We start from the raw sequence: 15,871 nt of genomic DNA on the forward strand, positions 1-15,871 counted from the left end.
GAACATCTCTTTTTTGAGATGGTGTAACCAGAACTGGACACAGTATTCAAGGTGTGAAAACACCGTAGATTTACATAATGCATTATGATGTTTTCTGTCTTATTTTCCATCCCTTTCCTAATAGGTCCTAAAGTTGTATTAGCCCTTTTGGCTGCTGTTGCACACTGAGCTGAAGTTTTCAGAGAACTAACCATGGTGACTTCAAGATCTCTTTATTGAGTGGTCACAGCTAATTTAGACCTCATTGTTTTATATGTGAATTTGAGACAATTTTTTCCAATGTAAATTACTTTTCACTTATCAATGTTACATTTCAGTCAGCCATTCTGTTGCCCAGTTACGCAGGTTTGTGAGCTCCTCCTGTAATGCTTCATAGTCAATTTTGGATTGAATAATTTTGTATCATCTGAAAACTTTACCGCTTCACTGTTTAATCCCTTTTCCAGATCATTAGTGTCATTAAAAACAAGTTTTTATAGCTGATTTGCATCTAACTTCAGCAGAAACAAGGGAATTACAATTTTATCTATGTCAAGAAATATTTCTTCCCTTTTGGTTCAGTTTTGATTTAACTTATTAAAAAACAAAAGGTGCAGGAAAAAAACAAAGTAACCAGTGTGCCTTTGGGCTTGTTGCCATTGCCTCCAGGATGGAGCATTTGGAAGCATGCTGCAATCACAATACCTCTCTTGCTAATTGCTTCTATTTTCAATCCAACTAATGTCACTACCCAAAGAATTTCAACAGAACAATTAGCTACAGAATGAATGCATCCATTTGTAAATGACAGTCTTGAAACAGCTGTGACCGCAACAGAAAAAAAAAATGCACGGATATATTAATGGTCTTATTGCAATCCACCATCCAATAGCTATTTATATTGACCGATGTCAGTAACACACAGAATGACTAAATGGCATGAAATATTAGTGCAAATAGATAGGAGGCTGTTTATGGCTCAGATCCAGGGAAGTCATGTTTACAAAGGCTGTGTTGGTGCTAGAGCTGGCATACTACAGGAGCCAGTTTTAATCTCAGGGATGAGAGAAGTGACCCTTTCATATAGTTCATACTATGATTTGTATCACAAGAAGTAGCAAGAAGCCTTAACTGAGACTAAAAGTCGTTCGTGCCACGAAGAGGAGATTACCATCTATATAGATAAAACAAAATGTATTATTTGGGCTATCTTACAGAATGGGGCCTGAAGCACAAAGTGATCCAAAGTTGCACAGGATGTCTGCAGAAAGCTTAGAATTGAACCCAGAATTTATAAATTTCAGAGCAAAGGCTTAATCACAAGATAATCCTTCCTCTTTCAGGTATTTGTATACTCATTTGAACTCCTTCATATATGCTAAGCTCAGAAGGGATCATTCTGATCATCTAGCCTGATCTCCTGTATAACACAGGCCATAGAATTCCCCCAAAATAATTCCTACAGTAGATCTTTTAGAAAAATATCCAATCTTGATTTAAAAATTGTCAGTGATGGAGAATCCACGATGAGCCTTGGTAAATTGTTCCATTGCTTAACTACTCACACTGTTAAAAATGTGTCTTATTTCCAGTCTGAACTTGTCTAGCTTCAACTTCCAGCCACTGGATTGTGTTAAACCTTTCTCTGCTAGAATAAAGAGCCTGTTATTCAATATTTATTCCCTGCATACTATATAATACCAAGGAACAGTTCTGACGGCAAATTATTTATCTAACTGGGTCTTCCCTACTTTATTCTGCAGCAAAACTGATAACTAAATTGCTCCTCACCTTATGTACAGCAAGTAGCTAAAACTCTTCTTCATGTGAAGTGGTAGTCTTTCACTTATGGTGCTTTATATATCATACATTCTGCAAGATGTTGCTTTTTAAAATCTTCTGCTGCTCAAAAACAAGCAAGTCATTAGAGTATCAACCCATTTACCAGTTTTCACACAAACACCTACACGCATACCAGCAACAAAGACTGCGTGTGAACACAGAACTTTGAAAAGATTTGTTTTTACTCTTTTTTTGGTACTTCTTTCAAATCACCGAAGAGAAAAAATAAAGAAGAGAAGGGGAGAAAAAATGGAAAACATTTTTGACTCTCTATTGTCTATTTCCCGAAGGTCACATATTCACTCAAAAACTCTAAGAGTCAATATTTCATGAGCAGCCCTCTGACTCCACTTCCACTGGTTGTGATACAATCAGCTTCTTGCAATTTGTCCTTCTCAAGCTCTTTTGCGCACCATGCTGGCTTTACATATTTCCAGCAGAAAACACAAGCTTGTGTTACTTTGGTCACTGTTTCTCCATGGCAGGCAAATCTGAGGTAGGATACAAACCATGTGGGGTTCAAGCTCCAGAGTGTGGGGCTATAATGTGTGGTCATAATAACAATGAACACATTTGCATTTATCTTATGACTTCTATCCAAGGCCCTGTAAGTGCTTTAGTAATAGTAAACCTCACAACATCCCTCTAAACCAGGACAATATCTTAGCTATTTTAAACGGGCATAGAGCAGCTAAGTAACTCATCCAAAGTGACGCCATGATTCAGTGTGAGAGGGACAGGCCCGGTTCAACCTCTATGATTATGATCTGCCACAATAGCTATGTTCCCTTGGAAAAATGGAAACGTCAGCCTCAGGAATGAAACTCATGATGTGCATATGAGACAGAGTTTTTTCTCCAGAACTTTACTGTAGAGGAAGGATGGTCCACTGCTTAAGGCTCTAGTCTAGGCTATGAGAGCTCTTAGTTCAATTCCTTGCTTTTTTTTGACTGACTTCCAATATGGACTTAGGCAAGTGACTTGATATCAATGTGTGTTGGATACCTAACTACCTCAGTTCCCCACCTAAAAAATTGGATATCAGTATTTACCTACCTTACAGGGGTATTATGAGGATGAATGCCTGCAAGATCCTGAATGGATCAGATACTATGGGAATGGGAGCTGTATAACTATCTTTGATTGATGGACTTTCCTTGGGAGACTTGTCCTATAGACCTGAATTGCTGAATACATCTATTCAGAGGGTAAAAGCACGAGGTCTTCCCTAACCACTTTCTAGATGTGGTCTTAAGAAAGAGGATCTATCATTGTCTCCATTTCTGGAACGAACTGCAGACTTTGCACTTCTGACCAAAGTTCCCCACCATGGGAGGTATCCTCTCTTGTATCCTGCCAGTACTCATGGACATAGTATAGGGACCCTTCTTATATTGCATGGTGATTGGTTGCATGGACTAGACGACCTGATATGGGTTTTTTCCTGCTTCTTGGGTCTCCATGATCCACCTTTCACTTCCTTCTGTAATTGTGTACGAAAAGCCAGTTTGCTCACTGAAATCACAGTTACCATCTGTCACGGAGTCACCGATCCGATGCTCTGGAACTGCTCTGAATGAAGCCAGTCAGGACTCTGATGCAGCATGCATCCTCTCTGAACACAGTGTTGCCAGAGCAAAAAGTCTATGTGGCTTTGGACTTCCTGTGTCTGACCTCAGAGCTTTCAGCATTCCTGTTCACCCTCCGCTTCCCACAGCATGTCCACCTGAGCAGGGCTCCTAAAAAAGCCAAAGGGCCCAGCACTACAACTCCTCAGTCAGCCATGACTCTCAGTCAGCGTTGTGAAATGGAAGGTTTATAAGTCAACAGGTATACAGCATAGAACATAACTTGTTAGCACAGAAATCAGTGATTTTCAGCCAAGTCCTTCTTGAGGGAACCCCGGGCCAGACACCCTGGACTCCCCCTCTTCCAGTCCCCCACAGAAGACTGCCCTGGACCTGATACCTCACCTCCGACCCGCCCGTTGCTCCTCCTCCAGTGTTTGTTCTGCTTCCAGGGCAAAATGTCACCTGGTCGCATCCCCCTCCTGGTTCTCAGGTTACGAAGGGCATCGGCCATCGCCTACATGCAGGCAGCTGGGCAGTCTCACTTGTCCCGAGGGCCTCAGCAAAAGTCACACACCCAATTCCCACCACCTAGGTATTGGTGCAGTACAGAGGGAAACTGAGCTAGGCACAGTATTAGTACAGGACAGTAAGATTCACATGCAACATAACAAGGTGAAAAACCACACCTCGTCACACCATAACATTCCACTCCTGCACCTGTTGTAACTGCCCCTTTGCTTCTTCCCACACTGGCGCTACCTCTGCAACTGCTGACTCTGAGAAAGAAATGCGTGCTACAATCCCTTCCTCTCCCAGTGAGATAAGCTAATAAAAATGCGCTCATTAGGTGTTGTGGGCACGGCGCTCACTGCAGGCACAGATGCTGCAGAGCGACAGGAGCACGGGTTGATGGTGGATTCCCTGAGGAATAAAATATGGTTAGAAGTTAGTGGGAGAAGGAGGAGGTGCTAATTCTGCAGCAGCTGCCCCTCTCTTCATTACTTCCAGTAATGGCTTTGACATTTCCTTATCTGTCCCTTCCATTTGTCTCCTTTTTTCATAAAGAAAATAATAAATTGAATGCATCCTGCCCATCCACAGTAATTTGCATTTGTAATTAGGCTCCTTTTAACAGCATATGAAGTATCTCTGCTTTTGCCATTCTCACATTCCTCCCTTCACTTTCCTTATTTAACCAGTTCATTTCCCAGCCTTTTGTCATTTTCCATCTATTGTATCCAAAGCCCATTGAAGTCAACGGAAGTCTTTCCAATCAAGGCAACGGACCATTCCTTTTAGCACTAGCCTTCTCCTTGTCCATCTATATGTTCTTCCAGTGTTGGAGCAAGAGCTTTCCTTCCTGCAAGTGGTTCCATGGAGGCAAATCCTTGAGCCTATGTAGAACTCCATCAACTGGACTTTTTTAAACAAAATGTTCCGTAAAGTCAGGATAATTTCTTTCCTCCACTCTATTGTTCCCCACTTTTTGTGCACCTCTGCACTTTAAGGCTCTGTCTGGGACCAGAAGAGAAGATACTAAATCACCACCAGAGAAACTGCTCTAATTTTATTTCCTTCCCAGCTGGAAGTAGGATATCCTGGAAAGTGAATGAGAAACCCTGGTCTAAGAATATTTCTAGTGAAATAGTGCATGCATAAGAGGTTGTTTAGGCAGATCATGAGGTTTGAACCAGAGATCGTCAGAGCTAGAAGCCCAATCCTGTACTGCTTGAGCTAAAAGAGTCTTTGGTTGAAAGCAGTAGCAGTCTCTTATCCTTTTATGTGGAACAGACACAAAAGGCAAACTACGGCCCACAACATTCATGATGCTCAAAATCTTTTGGATACATTGTAGACTGTATGAAATTCAAACACATTATATGAACAGAACTTTCAACTTTTTGAACTATACCCATCAGTACTTTCATTACTGCATTGTTTTGCTGTGATGTCATCTATTATCTGGTTTTAACTCAGAGGTGGGCAAACTACGGCCCGCGGGCCACATCTGGCCCGCAGGACCTTCCTGCCCAGCCCCTGAGCTGCTGGCCCGGGAGGCTAGTCCCCGGGCCCTCCTCCACTGTCCCCCCTCCCCCACAGCCTCACCTCACCGAGCCGCTGGCACAATGTTCAGGGCGGTGAGCTCCTTCGGCAGTGCAGCTGCGGAGCCTGGCCTGAGCCGGTGCTCTGTGCTGCGCGGTGGTGTGGCTGGCTCCAGCCACCAGTGCTCCAGGCAGCGTGGTAAGGGGACAGGGAGCGGCGGGGGGCGGGGTGTTGGATAGAGGGCAAGAGAGTTCTGGGGTGGAGGGAATGGACAGGGGTTGGGGCGCTCAGAGGGCGGGGAACAGGGGAGCTTCAGGTAGAGGGGTAGAGGGGGGTAGAGGTCCTGGGGGGGCAGTCAGGAAGGAGGGGGGGGTTGGATGGGGTGGCGGGGGACAGTCAGGGGTGGAGGTTCCAGGGGCGGTCAGGGGACAGGGAGCGGGGGGGGCAGGGGTCCCAGGGGTGCCGTCAGGGAATGGGGGGTTTGGATGGGGCAGGAGTCTCGGCGGGGGCATCAGGAGGCGAGAAGCAGGGGTGGGGGGATCCAGGACAGGGGCCGGGCCACGCCTGGCTGTTTGGGGAGGCACAGCCTCCCCTAACCGGCCCTCCATACAATTTCCAAAACCGGATGCAGCCCTCAGGCCAAATAGTTTGCTGCCCCTGTTTTAAGTAATGGACTTTGGGTTATTAGAATAGCATGGGTCAGCTTCTAATGCAATTACTTATGCTGAATACGGCTTTATGAAAAATGGATTTGTCAGCTCGTTGACTATTCCAAAAATCTGAAATAAATAGGCATTTTGGGTTGAAAATATTTTTTTTGTTTTGCTTTCAAATGTTTTAAAACATTTTGTTTATTCCTTTTAAATAAAATTAGTGGAATATGTAAACTAAAAGTCATTTCAAACCAAAAAAACTCAAACATGTAGTATGTTTGTCCATTTTTTCCCATGGAAAATTTAGACTTTTAATTGAAAAAAATGAAAAATCAAAAATATTCAGCTGAAAAACAATAATTTTAGGAAAACAGAAAATGCTGCAGCAGTGCTTCATGGGAAGTGCAATTTGGGTATCTCATGCTCCATCATTTCTATGTACCAAACTCCCACGATGAATCAAGAACTTCCCTCTTGCTGAGCACTTCTGGTGCACCACAGGAGTTTTAGTCCATGAAAGGGTAGTCTGGCATGGTGTAGATGAGATTAAGATTGTTGACCAGCCCTGGTTTCGATCAGTGGTACAAATATCTGCACTCGACTTACGAGCTTTTATTGCAGTAGGGAATTTTTCACACTGGTTTGGCTTATTTTAAAAAGAAGTCTCATTAGCTGAATTTCAGCATTTCTCTTTCTGATACATAAATAACATTTAGAATGTCTTGTCTCATCAAGCAAGCTGGTACAGAACTAATGAGTTGCCAAAAATAATGTCATTTCTTTTCTTTTCTTTTTTTTTTACAAATATTTCATAAACTGGAAAGAAGGTATAGGTAAAAGGACAAGATGCAGTATAAAAATACTGAATAAAGAACTAAACATTAGGCTCCCTTATAATGAGTTGTAGAAGTTAACTAACAAGTTATGAAAAAAAGCTCTGGAGATTAGAAAGCTGATCTACAATTATTACTCTGTATTATAGGCCTGTGTCTTTATTTAAAAGAGCCCTTTTAAAATACTAAGGAAATGGGGCAATTTGAACATCAATTTTCATGAGTTTTGTAACTAAATCAATTTAGGAACATTGAAATGTCCATGATTTGCCTTACTAGAACAGAACATAGGTCCAGAGGTCCATTCAGCTTAGTATCTGGCTTCCAGCAGTGACCAATATTTGTTACTTCAGAGTCGGGGGTCTATAATGGTGGTTGAAATCCTGGCTTCATTTAAGTCAATGGCAAAACTCCCACTGAATTTTGTGGGGCCAGGATTTCACCCAGTGTACCCAGCCAATTGTACATTGCTCTACAAGACAGAGGAAAGTCCTCCCTCCCTTCAACCTGTTGTGTAACTAATTTAAATTGGCCAGTTCCTCAACACTGGGTATAAAATCACTGTAGTAGCGCCATTAGCTAAGTTGAAGATGTGTCCAGATGTTATTAATTGACCTTTTCACGATATCTTGTTTGTTTCACATCTGTCTAATAAAGGCCGTATGTTCTGGGTGATTAATTATTGTAAAGCACTGAGCCAGTGGTGTAAATTTATACAGCACTTTGTAAACATACATAAAATATGTGCATGAAAGCTGGTGGAGAACCCTTTGACAAAACCTTTTTTTTTTTTAAATGCTGTTTCATTGAAAAATAAGCTGTTCATAGGAAAGCGCCAGGGCCAATTTCAACAGATTTCCCATTTTGAAAAAGTCTGAAAAAAGTTTCAACGTTGTCAAAACAGCCATTTTTATATTTTCATAATGACAAAGTTCTATTTCTCCGGTCAAAATGATTTTGCTTTGAAATGTAAATTAAATGAAAGTTTACCAAGTTTTAAACCAGTTGCAATCGAAACAAAATGTTTTGACATTATATAAACAAAATATTTTCAACCAATCAGTTCCTGAGCGTTTTTGAGATTTTGATTTTTTGTGCCAAAATTCAGGACATGAAAACATTTAAAAACCTTGACAATACTCAGAGGATGGGAAAACTGTTTCCCACCTAGCACAGGTATATGTTGCCCTGAAGAGGTTAAAGCTAAGACAATGGGAGTTAATTTAATACCTTTATACTTACAACCTACCGACAACTAAGGCTGATAAGTACATATATTGGGATAAAAAGAACAGGAGTACTTGTGGCACCTTAGAGACTAACAAATTTATTTGAGCATAAGCCTTCGTGGGCTAAAACCCACTTCATTGGATGCATGCAGTGGAAAATACAGTAGGAAGATATATATATATATACACACACAGAGAACATGAAAAAATGGGGGTTGCCATACCCACTATAACGAGAGCCAATAAGCCTTGGCTAGGGGGCATTGCAAGCATTGTTCCATTTATTTGCCTCAGTGCTACATATTGACCTCCCGTAGTTCAGCAAATTCTCTGGTTCAGCACCAGTCAGGTCCCGAGGCTGCCGGACTGGAGAGGTTCAACTTGTAGCAGCAACAGGGATGAAAGTAAGGTGGTACAGGCCGGTACAAAGTAGCTGCCTGTACTGGCCCATACCACTGACTTTAAAGTGCGTGAAAGCTGTGTATCGGGGGTGGGGGGGCACAAAAGGGGCAGTGACATTAAAGCGCTGCTGCAGCAAAAGGACCCTGCTTAAAGTGCTGCAGTGGCAACGCTGTAATGTCCCTGTCCCTTTTGCCCCCCTGGCTGCCAATATTCGGGTGGGGGGGTAAAAGGAGCAGCTACTCCAGGGCCAGCCAGAGCCCCAGGTCCTTTAAATCGCCGCTGGAGCCCCGGGCGGCGTGGGCGGGCTGGCTGGGGAATGCTGACCCCCCCAGCCCCACCCCTGCTGCCCGAGTCCCCGTCCCTTCTGGGGGCAGGGAGAACTGCCCCCCGTACCAGTAAGAGATACATTTTACTTTCACCCCTGAGCAGTAATAGCTTTTCACTTTGGTGACTGACATGTTGCTGAGTTTATACAAGGAGTAGATTGCTGAATAAGAATCAGAAGGCGTAATTTTACATAGTCAGTTTTCAGAGTAGAACCATACCTTAATGCTACATTAAATATTGAAACAAACTACCAAAGGACGTGATAGATTATCCATCTCTTGATGGCATCAGTTCAAGGCTGGATCTTTATGGAAGATATGCTTTAGCCAAAAACAAGTTATTGCTCTCAATACAAAGGCAACTGTGTGAAATTTAAGGGCTTGGGATATATAAAAGGTCAGACTAGATGATCCAATTGTTCCTTCTGGCTTTAAACTCTATGAATCTAAACGCTAAGTGAATTTAGTGCTCATGAAAAGTGCTGTGCTAAGAACTTTGGAGCCTAAGATCACATATTTATCTACCAAACAAGAAACAAAAGCATCTTACCACCGTCCCACAAACAACTCTCAATACTGAGCTGGAGAGATCCCCTTTGGAGGAGAGAGCAGAAATTCAGTTTCCATGTCTATTCCATCCTTGGGCTCTCTTGCTGGGTCTACCAACAAGGTACCACACATGGTGGTGTGTTTTTTGTGATGTAGTCACTCGTCCAGTCCACTCTAGACTGAGACTATCTTGGCCTCCAACCAGGTATTGGTTGTGACTCTTGCTCACTACTGATCTGGGTTGGTTTTGTGCCAGCAGCAAACTAGAAGTGTGAGGTTCCATAGCCTGTTACCTATTCCCTTAACAACAATCAGCCTGTGGAGCTGCAAATTTATACCCTGTGGGTTTTTGCTGCTATTTCCAGTGGATCATATTACATATAAATATTACAGTATTATATTTTTATGCACTGTATTTTACTATAAATATGTGGGATTAAAAACAGTGTGTGTTCATGTAACAGAGAGAGATAATTCCAGCCTATAAATATACCTAGTTTAGGAATATTTCTAGGCAGCAAGATGGAAATTAATATAACCGGTTACTTTAGAATTAATTGTATGTTGTTAGCAGAATAATGGGAGTAATAGTTTTTCTAGCCAACTGTTCAAATAAATTTGTTCTCAGTGAACTTCTTGGTTGCATAGTTTTAAAGATTCCGTACCATATGGTTTCCTTCTTTAAAAATTGATGGTATGTAGTTGATCAGCTTCTGAATAGATCAGCTCAGAAAAGACACAGAGGTTGATGTGGTTATGGCATCTCACTGTACAGACTATAAAGTAATGTGAGTACTGTAAATCTCCCATATCCAGCTGTTACCTTCTTGCATATTTGTCTGCAATTTAATCAACATAAACCATGAAGATAACTTTACAGAAAACAGGAAATACAATGCTGTAACCTGCACTTCTATTTATCAAGTTAGGAGTTAATTGAGGAATGATCCTATTATCAAATAAATTGGTTAGTCTCTAAGGTGCCACAAGTACTCCTTTTCTTTTTGCGAATACAGACTAACACGGCTGTTACTCTGAAACCTGTTATTATTACCTTAAATCCTGTGCTTAGTGAGTTCCACTCTAGCAATCTGGGAGAAATTCAGTATGAGCAGAATATTACAGCCTCCTAGTCTGAAATAATAGAGAAGAATAAAGGCATTATCCTTCTGTTTTTAAACGATTTCCACTAACTGTAGGTCTGCCTGATCTTGAGTGACAAGCGGCTAGCAGCAGCTAGGCAGCAGTAGAATGAGTGATCAATAGAACACAGTGAGTCCACACAAAAAAGGAATTTACTCTGAAAGGCAGAGCTGGCTTTTATGCATAGGCATATGATTAGGGCAGCACATCAAAGTGAGGACCTGGCAGAAGATGGCTAGAAGGGGAAACGAGCCTCCTAGTCATTTTTGCCTTGGCATCCTCCCGTGTAATGAGCTTTCAGCAGAAGATACTAAGTGAGATCCTGTGATCCTTCTTCATCATGGGTAGCAGCTTTACAATTGGAAATGGTTGCACAGGGGAGCTGGTCTCAGATTATGAGTGTCTTTCATTAGTAAAAAGAACGAGGAGTACCTGTGGCACCTTAGAGACTAACAAATTTATTTGAGCATAAGCTTTCGTGGGCAAAAACCCAAAGACGTGGGTTTTAGCCCATGAAAGCTTATGCTCAAATAAATGTGTTAGTCTCTAAAGTGGCACAAGTACTCCTCGTTCTTTTTGCTGATACAGACTAACACGGCTGCCACTCTGAAACCTTTCATTAGTAACATGCCTATTAGCTGTCGGAATAGTGTGGTGTATCAGATCTGCAAGAGCCTAGACAGCAATATTGTCTGCTCAAGTCTAGCTCTAATTTTACAAGACTACAGCATGTAAATCCAGTTTCACACCCTGTTTCTCCCACAACTTTTCTTTTGCCTGAGGGTGAATGCCTGCTCCCTGTGGAAGGAACAAACTCCTCCTCCAATCTAGCCAGCAGTGGTGTGTGGAAGACCTGACTAGCTGCTTCTTTAACCTTTTGTCCCTATCATGGCGTTCACTCAGTATTAGGGTACCTCTTTCTGGCTGCTCTGGGGATTAGCTCCTTCTGGAGCTAACAGCCCCCTTCTGCCACTCATTCACATGCCCAGCTGCCTCTCTGTGTGACTTGAAATGCTCTCTTTCTTCGTGGCTTGGCCCTACAGCCAGTTCACTATAGCCCTCCCCTTCTGGGGTATCAAAGCGCTTTTGGATAACTGTCCTAAGCAGTCTTCTGCTCCACCACCCAGTCTGTGCCACTTCCCCAATGGCTGGTAGGGGAACCCGGGCCTGCCTTCTCCTCTTGTTCCAGTCCATGGACCCTACATCTATCAACTGTGGCCTGCCTGATCTCTGACCCTGTTGCTCTTTTCCTGGACTCCTTACTACACCTTCCGGCTTTCCCCTTTCTGGGCTCACCAGCCCAAACTCCCCCCTTCCAGGGAGTAATTGCAGAATGCTTAACTCCATAGCCCCAGACATACCTTCTTTCTCCCACAGAGTGACTGCAGACTACTTCCCCTGCAGCCCCTTTCTGCTGCCAACTTCCTGGTTTTATACCAGCCCCACGTGTTCTGTCTCAACTGGGCTCCATTATCAATCAGACTTTTAATTCCTGGCTCTCCCCCAAGTGCAGCGTGTCAGGTAAATTAGTCTAATTTAACCTGCTTTTCCTTGTGTGGGGTGAACACCTCACCACAGTACCCCTTTGGAGCTTATGGTCACTACATAGATCTGCCCAGTTGCATACTCAGGAGATGTCTTCACTGCACAGTTAACCTGGACCTTTACCTATGTTTTAGCCCAACTCCCACCCCCATCCACACAGAAAAGCCTCTGACCCAGCTTTGGAGGTGCTTAAAATCACAGTCTGTTGCTACAGCTTAGGGCTGGAATAGAACCTTGGCTCTGGTTTAACATGGGCTGGAACCTGCCTGGCTGGGATGATTTAGTTGAGGTTGGTCCTGTTTTGATCAGGGGGTCTCTTCCAACCCTAATCTTCTATGATTCTATGATTCTACTTAGCAGTGAGGATACCGGCAAAGTCACCTGAGTACAGACAGTCCTCCAACACCCTTCCCACAATTCCCCCAGCAGGATGGAGAAGTTCTCCTGCAATCGACACAATTGACTGGGGAAGAATTCTAGAGTATCTCAAGCACAAAGAACCATGAGATACACCCACAGACACACATGGGTGAGTTCCGAAACAATGAGGACACTGTAACGTGGGTAGAGCTTTCGTGTGTGAGGTCACTCACCTCCAAGCTACACTAACAGGGTTGCCCAGACCCATGTGCCAGTCGCCCTGGTTAATGTTGTTCACTGAAGACATACTCTCACTGACACTGCCTCCATCTTCCTTAGACCAAACCCCCCTGCTTGCTGTCATGTGTGTGCTGTTGCGGAACACACAGTCCCCTGGGAGTCTTGTCAGCGACTTGGAACAGGCTTGTTGGTGTTTATATTACAGCAGAGCATCATGTGACAAAGTCTACTGAGGAATCTCATTAGGAAAGCATTCGATATTATGTCATTATATGTACTCTTTCAACCACATTCAAATATGTTATTATTATCACTTAAATAGTCACAATATTTAGAATCATAGAATCTATGATTCTATTAATATTTAGGTGTCTAAAAACCTTTGAGGATCTTGGCCTTTATTGATAAATTCTCTACTAAGTAGACATGTACAATAATGATATTACCCACCACTGGAATGAAGTCATGTGTGAGGCTGAAGGCAGTGGTTTCCCCATGCACAAAGCCATACCACATGACAGGATAGGGTGTGAAATGAAAAAAGAATGCAGAATAAAACTGCACGAGAATGTAGGCAGGCAAAGTGTAACTATACCAGATGAAATTTGACCAAGACATTACATTTATTATTAATAATAATAATTAATAATAATAAAACATGGTTGAAAATATATACTACATCATAATATCAAACTGCTTCCTAACTAGATTCCTTGGTAGAATTCATCACCTGATTCTCCAGGTCCCTAATGAGAAGGCAAGCCAATAACTTCCGATACAAAAATTGAAAACAGCTAACCATAACAACCACTTCAATTAAGCTGATTTCAAGAGCGAAAGGCACACTGGTATTTGGATCAACAGGCAAAGTAGTTGCAGTTACAGCGCACTCGAGGGATATGTGGAAAGGCAATGTGTTTGCTAATGCTTGACAACAGTGGAGGTGGACAGACAAATTATCATTTTGATCATTATCACATTTTATCCATTATGTTCCTAACATTTCTTTTCAGTTTATGTATGTTGCTTGTCTTTTTCTCACCTATCAATATTTAAAGTGTTACTAACTGCTTATTAAAGGAGTGCTGAAGCTAGCGGGAGCATTGATTGAGCTTCACGCCTCAGTTTGCAGTTTGAGCAGCAGGCTCTATGCAGAGGAAACATGATAACCTTGTGGCTAATTGATTGGCCAGGGATTCAGAAAATTTTGATTCTATTCCTGATTCTGCCACTGGTTTGCTGGACAAATCATGGTGCCTCTCTATGCCTCAGTTTTTCCTATCTGTAAAATGGGGATAATGATACTGATCTCCTTTGTAAAGCATTTTAAGATCTACAGATAAGTGCCATATAACAGCTTGATATTATTGTTACTACATAAAGAAGGTTCTCTGGTGTGTCCCTGAACTAAGGGTCATTCTGAACCAGACTGGTAAAATTATACATAAAATCCTGAAAGTAACACGCACATATGTTTATTAAGGACTAGATTGTGGCATTTATCTCTTTGTGGGAGGGGGAGTCAGTGAGAGGCTTGTAACTCAGAGAGGCACAATCTCACTTTATAATCCCTATGTATAACTTTAGGATAATGATCATATTTCTTTAGCACACCTACTCTACTCTGGGTATAAAGCCCCAATTCATCAGTCCATCTCTATTCAGCAAAGCACTTAAAGATGTGATGAACTTTAGACACAGGCTGAAATTCACTGGAATTTAAACATGTTTCAGTGCTTTACTGCTTTGGGGCCCCCATATGGAGGAGAGTAAAGTCATGTATCTTTACATAATATGACTGAAAAACTGAGGATAATCAGTATCATTCTTCTGAACAAGAGAGCATATTTTTTTCTTAAGAGCAATGCATACTAATTACCAATAGTTCTATGATCTGGATTTTCAATCTCCCAGAAGTCTGATCCAGAAAATGCAAAAAGAAATTTTGAATGAGATTTGCTACAGCAGCCATGTTCTGAGATCACCTGTGAGGGACTAGAGACCTTCAAACTTGTATAGAAGGCGATGATCTACTTTGCATTATTCACAACAACAGTTGTGGAGGAACTATAGACCCTGGAGTCCTGGTGTTAAATCCTGTTTCAAGGAACTATCTCACAGTGAGAGGGACATCTTAAGGGCATTCTACTTTGGAAGTGCTGCTTTGGCAAGATGGTTAAAGCTTTGGGGGGGAAAATCATTATATGTGTCACTGGCTTGGCTGGGCTGATTCCTACCCTTTATAAATATCCTCAGTCCTTGGATGCACCTGACAATTTTGCAGAACATGCCCCAGATTTATACATATATATGGCTGAGGCTGCAAGTTTAAAACAATGGAGCCCGCATAACCTTAGACCTATAAAAGACCTTATTTGAAGGAAACAGCTATAAACCATCACACAGACAAATACATAATACACAATATATTGCCTAGGGAGGTTGTGGAATCTCCATCATTGGAGATTTTTTAAGATCAGGTTAGACAAACATCTGTTAGGTGTGATCTAGATAATACTTAGTCCTGCCACGAGTGCAGGGGACTGGACTAGATGACCTCTCGAGGCCCCTTCCAGTCCTAAGATTCTATGATTCTATGAAAAAACTATAAATGACCTATACCACTTGTAGAATTTAAAGATGCCACCTCAGCAATTTTAAATTCAACATCACAACCAATTTAATTTAAGCCAAGCCATCAGGGATTCAAGGGGTCATTAGCTGACAGTGATATTGATCCTGGTGGCAGTACCATCAGCTAATGGTTACTGTGGCATGAACATTGATGAGGGGACAGACATGGATGGGTATCGGTGAAGGTGAGGGTAGTCATGATAAGCAAGAGGATATATGGTGAGTGACGAGATAGCATACAACTTACGAGAGTTGTACCCGAATCCTTTCCTTGAGGTGGCAGGCAAACTTCTTCACAGAATCCTACCAATGAAAAACGGCAGGGGACAGGGAAAAACAGGCAGGCTGTTCCCCTAAAGAGAATTAATTTGGTTTGAGAGGTGGGCAGACACACTGATCTTATGTTCGCCCAGGACAGAAGGAGGAATAGGGTCAGCAGGCTACCCTTGAAAGATGTCAGGAGGAAGTGGAGTCTGCAGGCCACTTCTATAACATTTCTTCCCTGCATCCCAGCAGAAGACA

The sequence above is a fragment of the Natator depressus genome, chromosome 4 (assembly GCF_965152275.1).
Source record: "Natator depressus isolate rNatDep1 chromosome 4, rNatDep2.hap1, whole genome shotgun sequence".
NCBI lineage: Eukaryota > Metazoa > Chordata > Testudines > Cheloniidae > Natator > Natator depressus.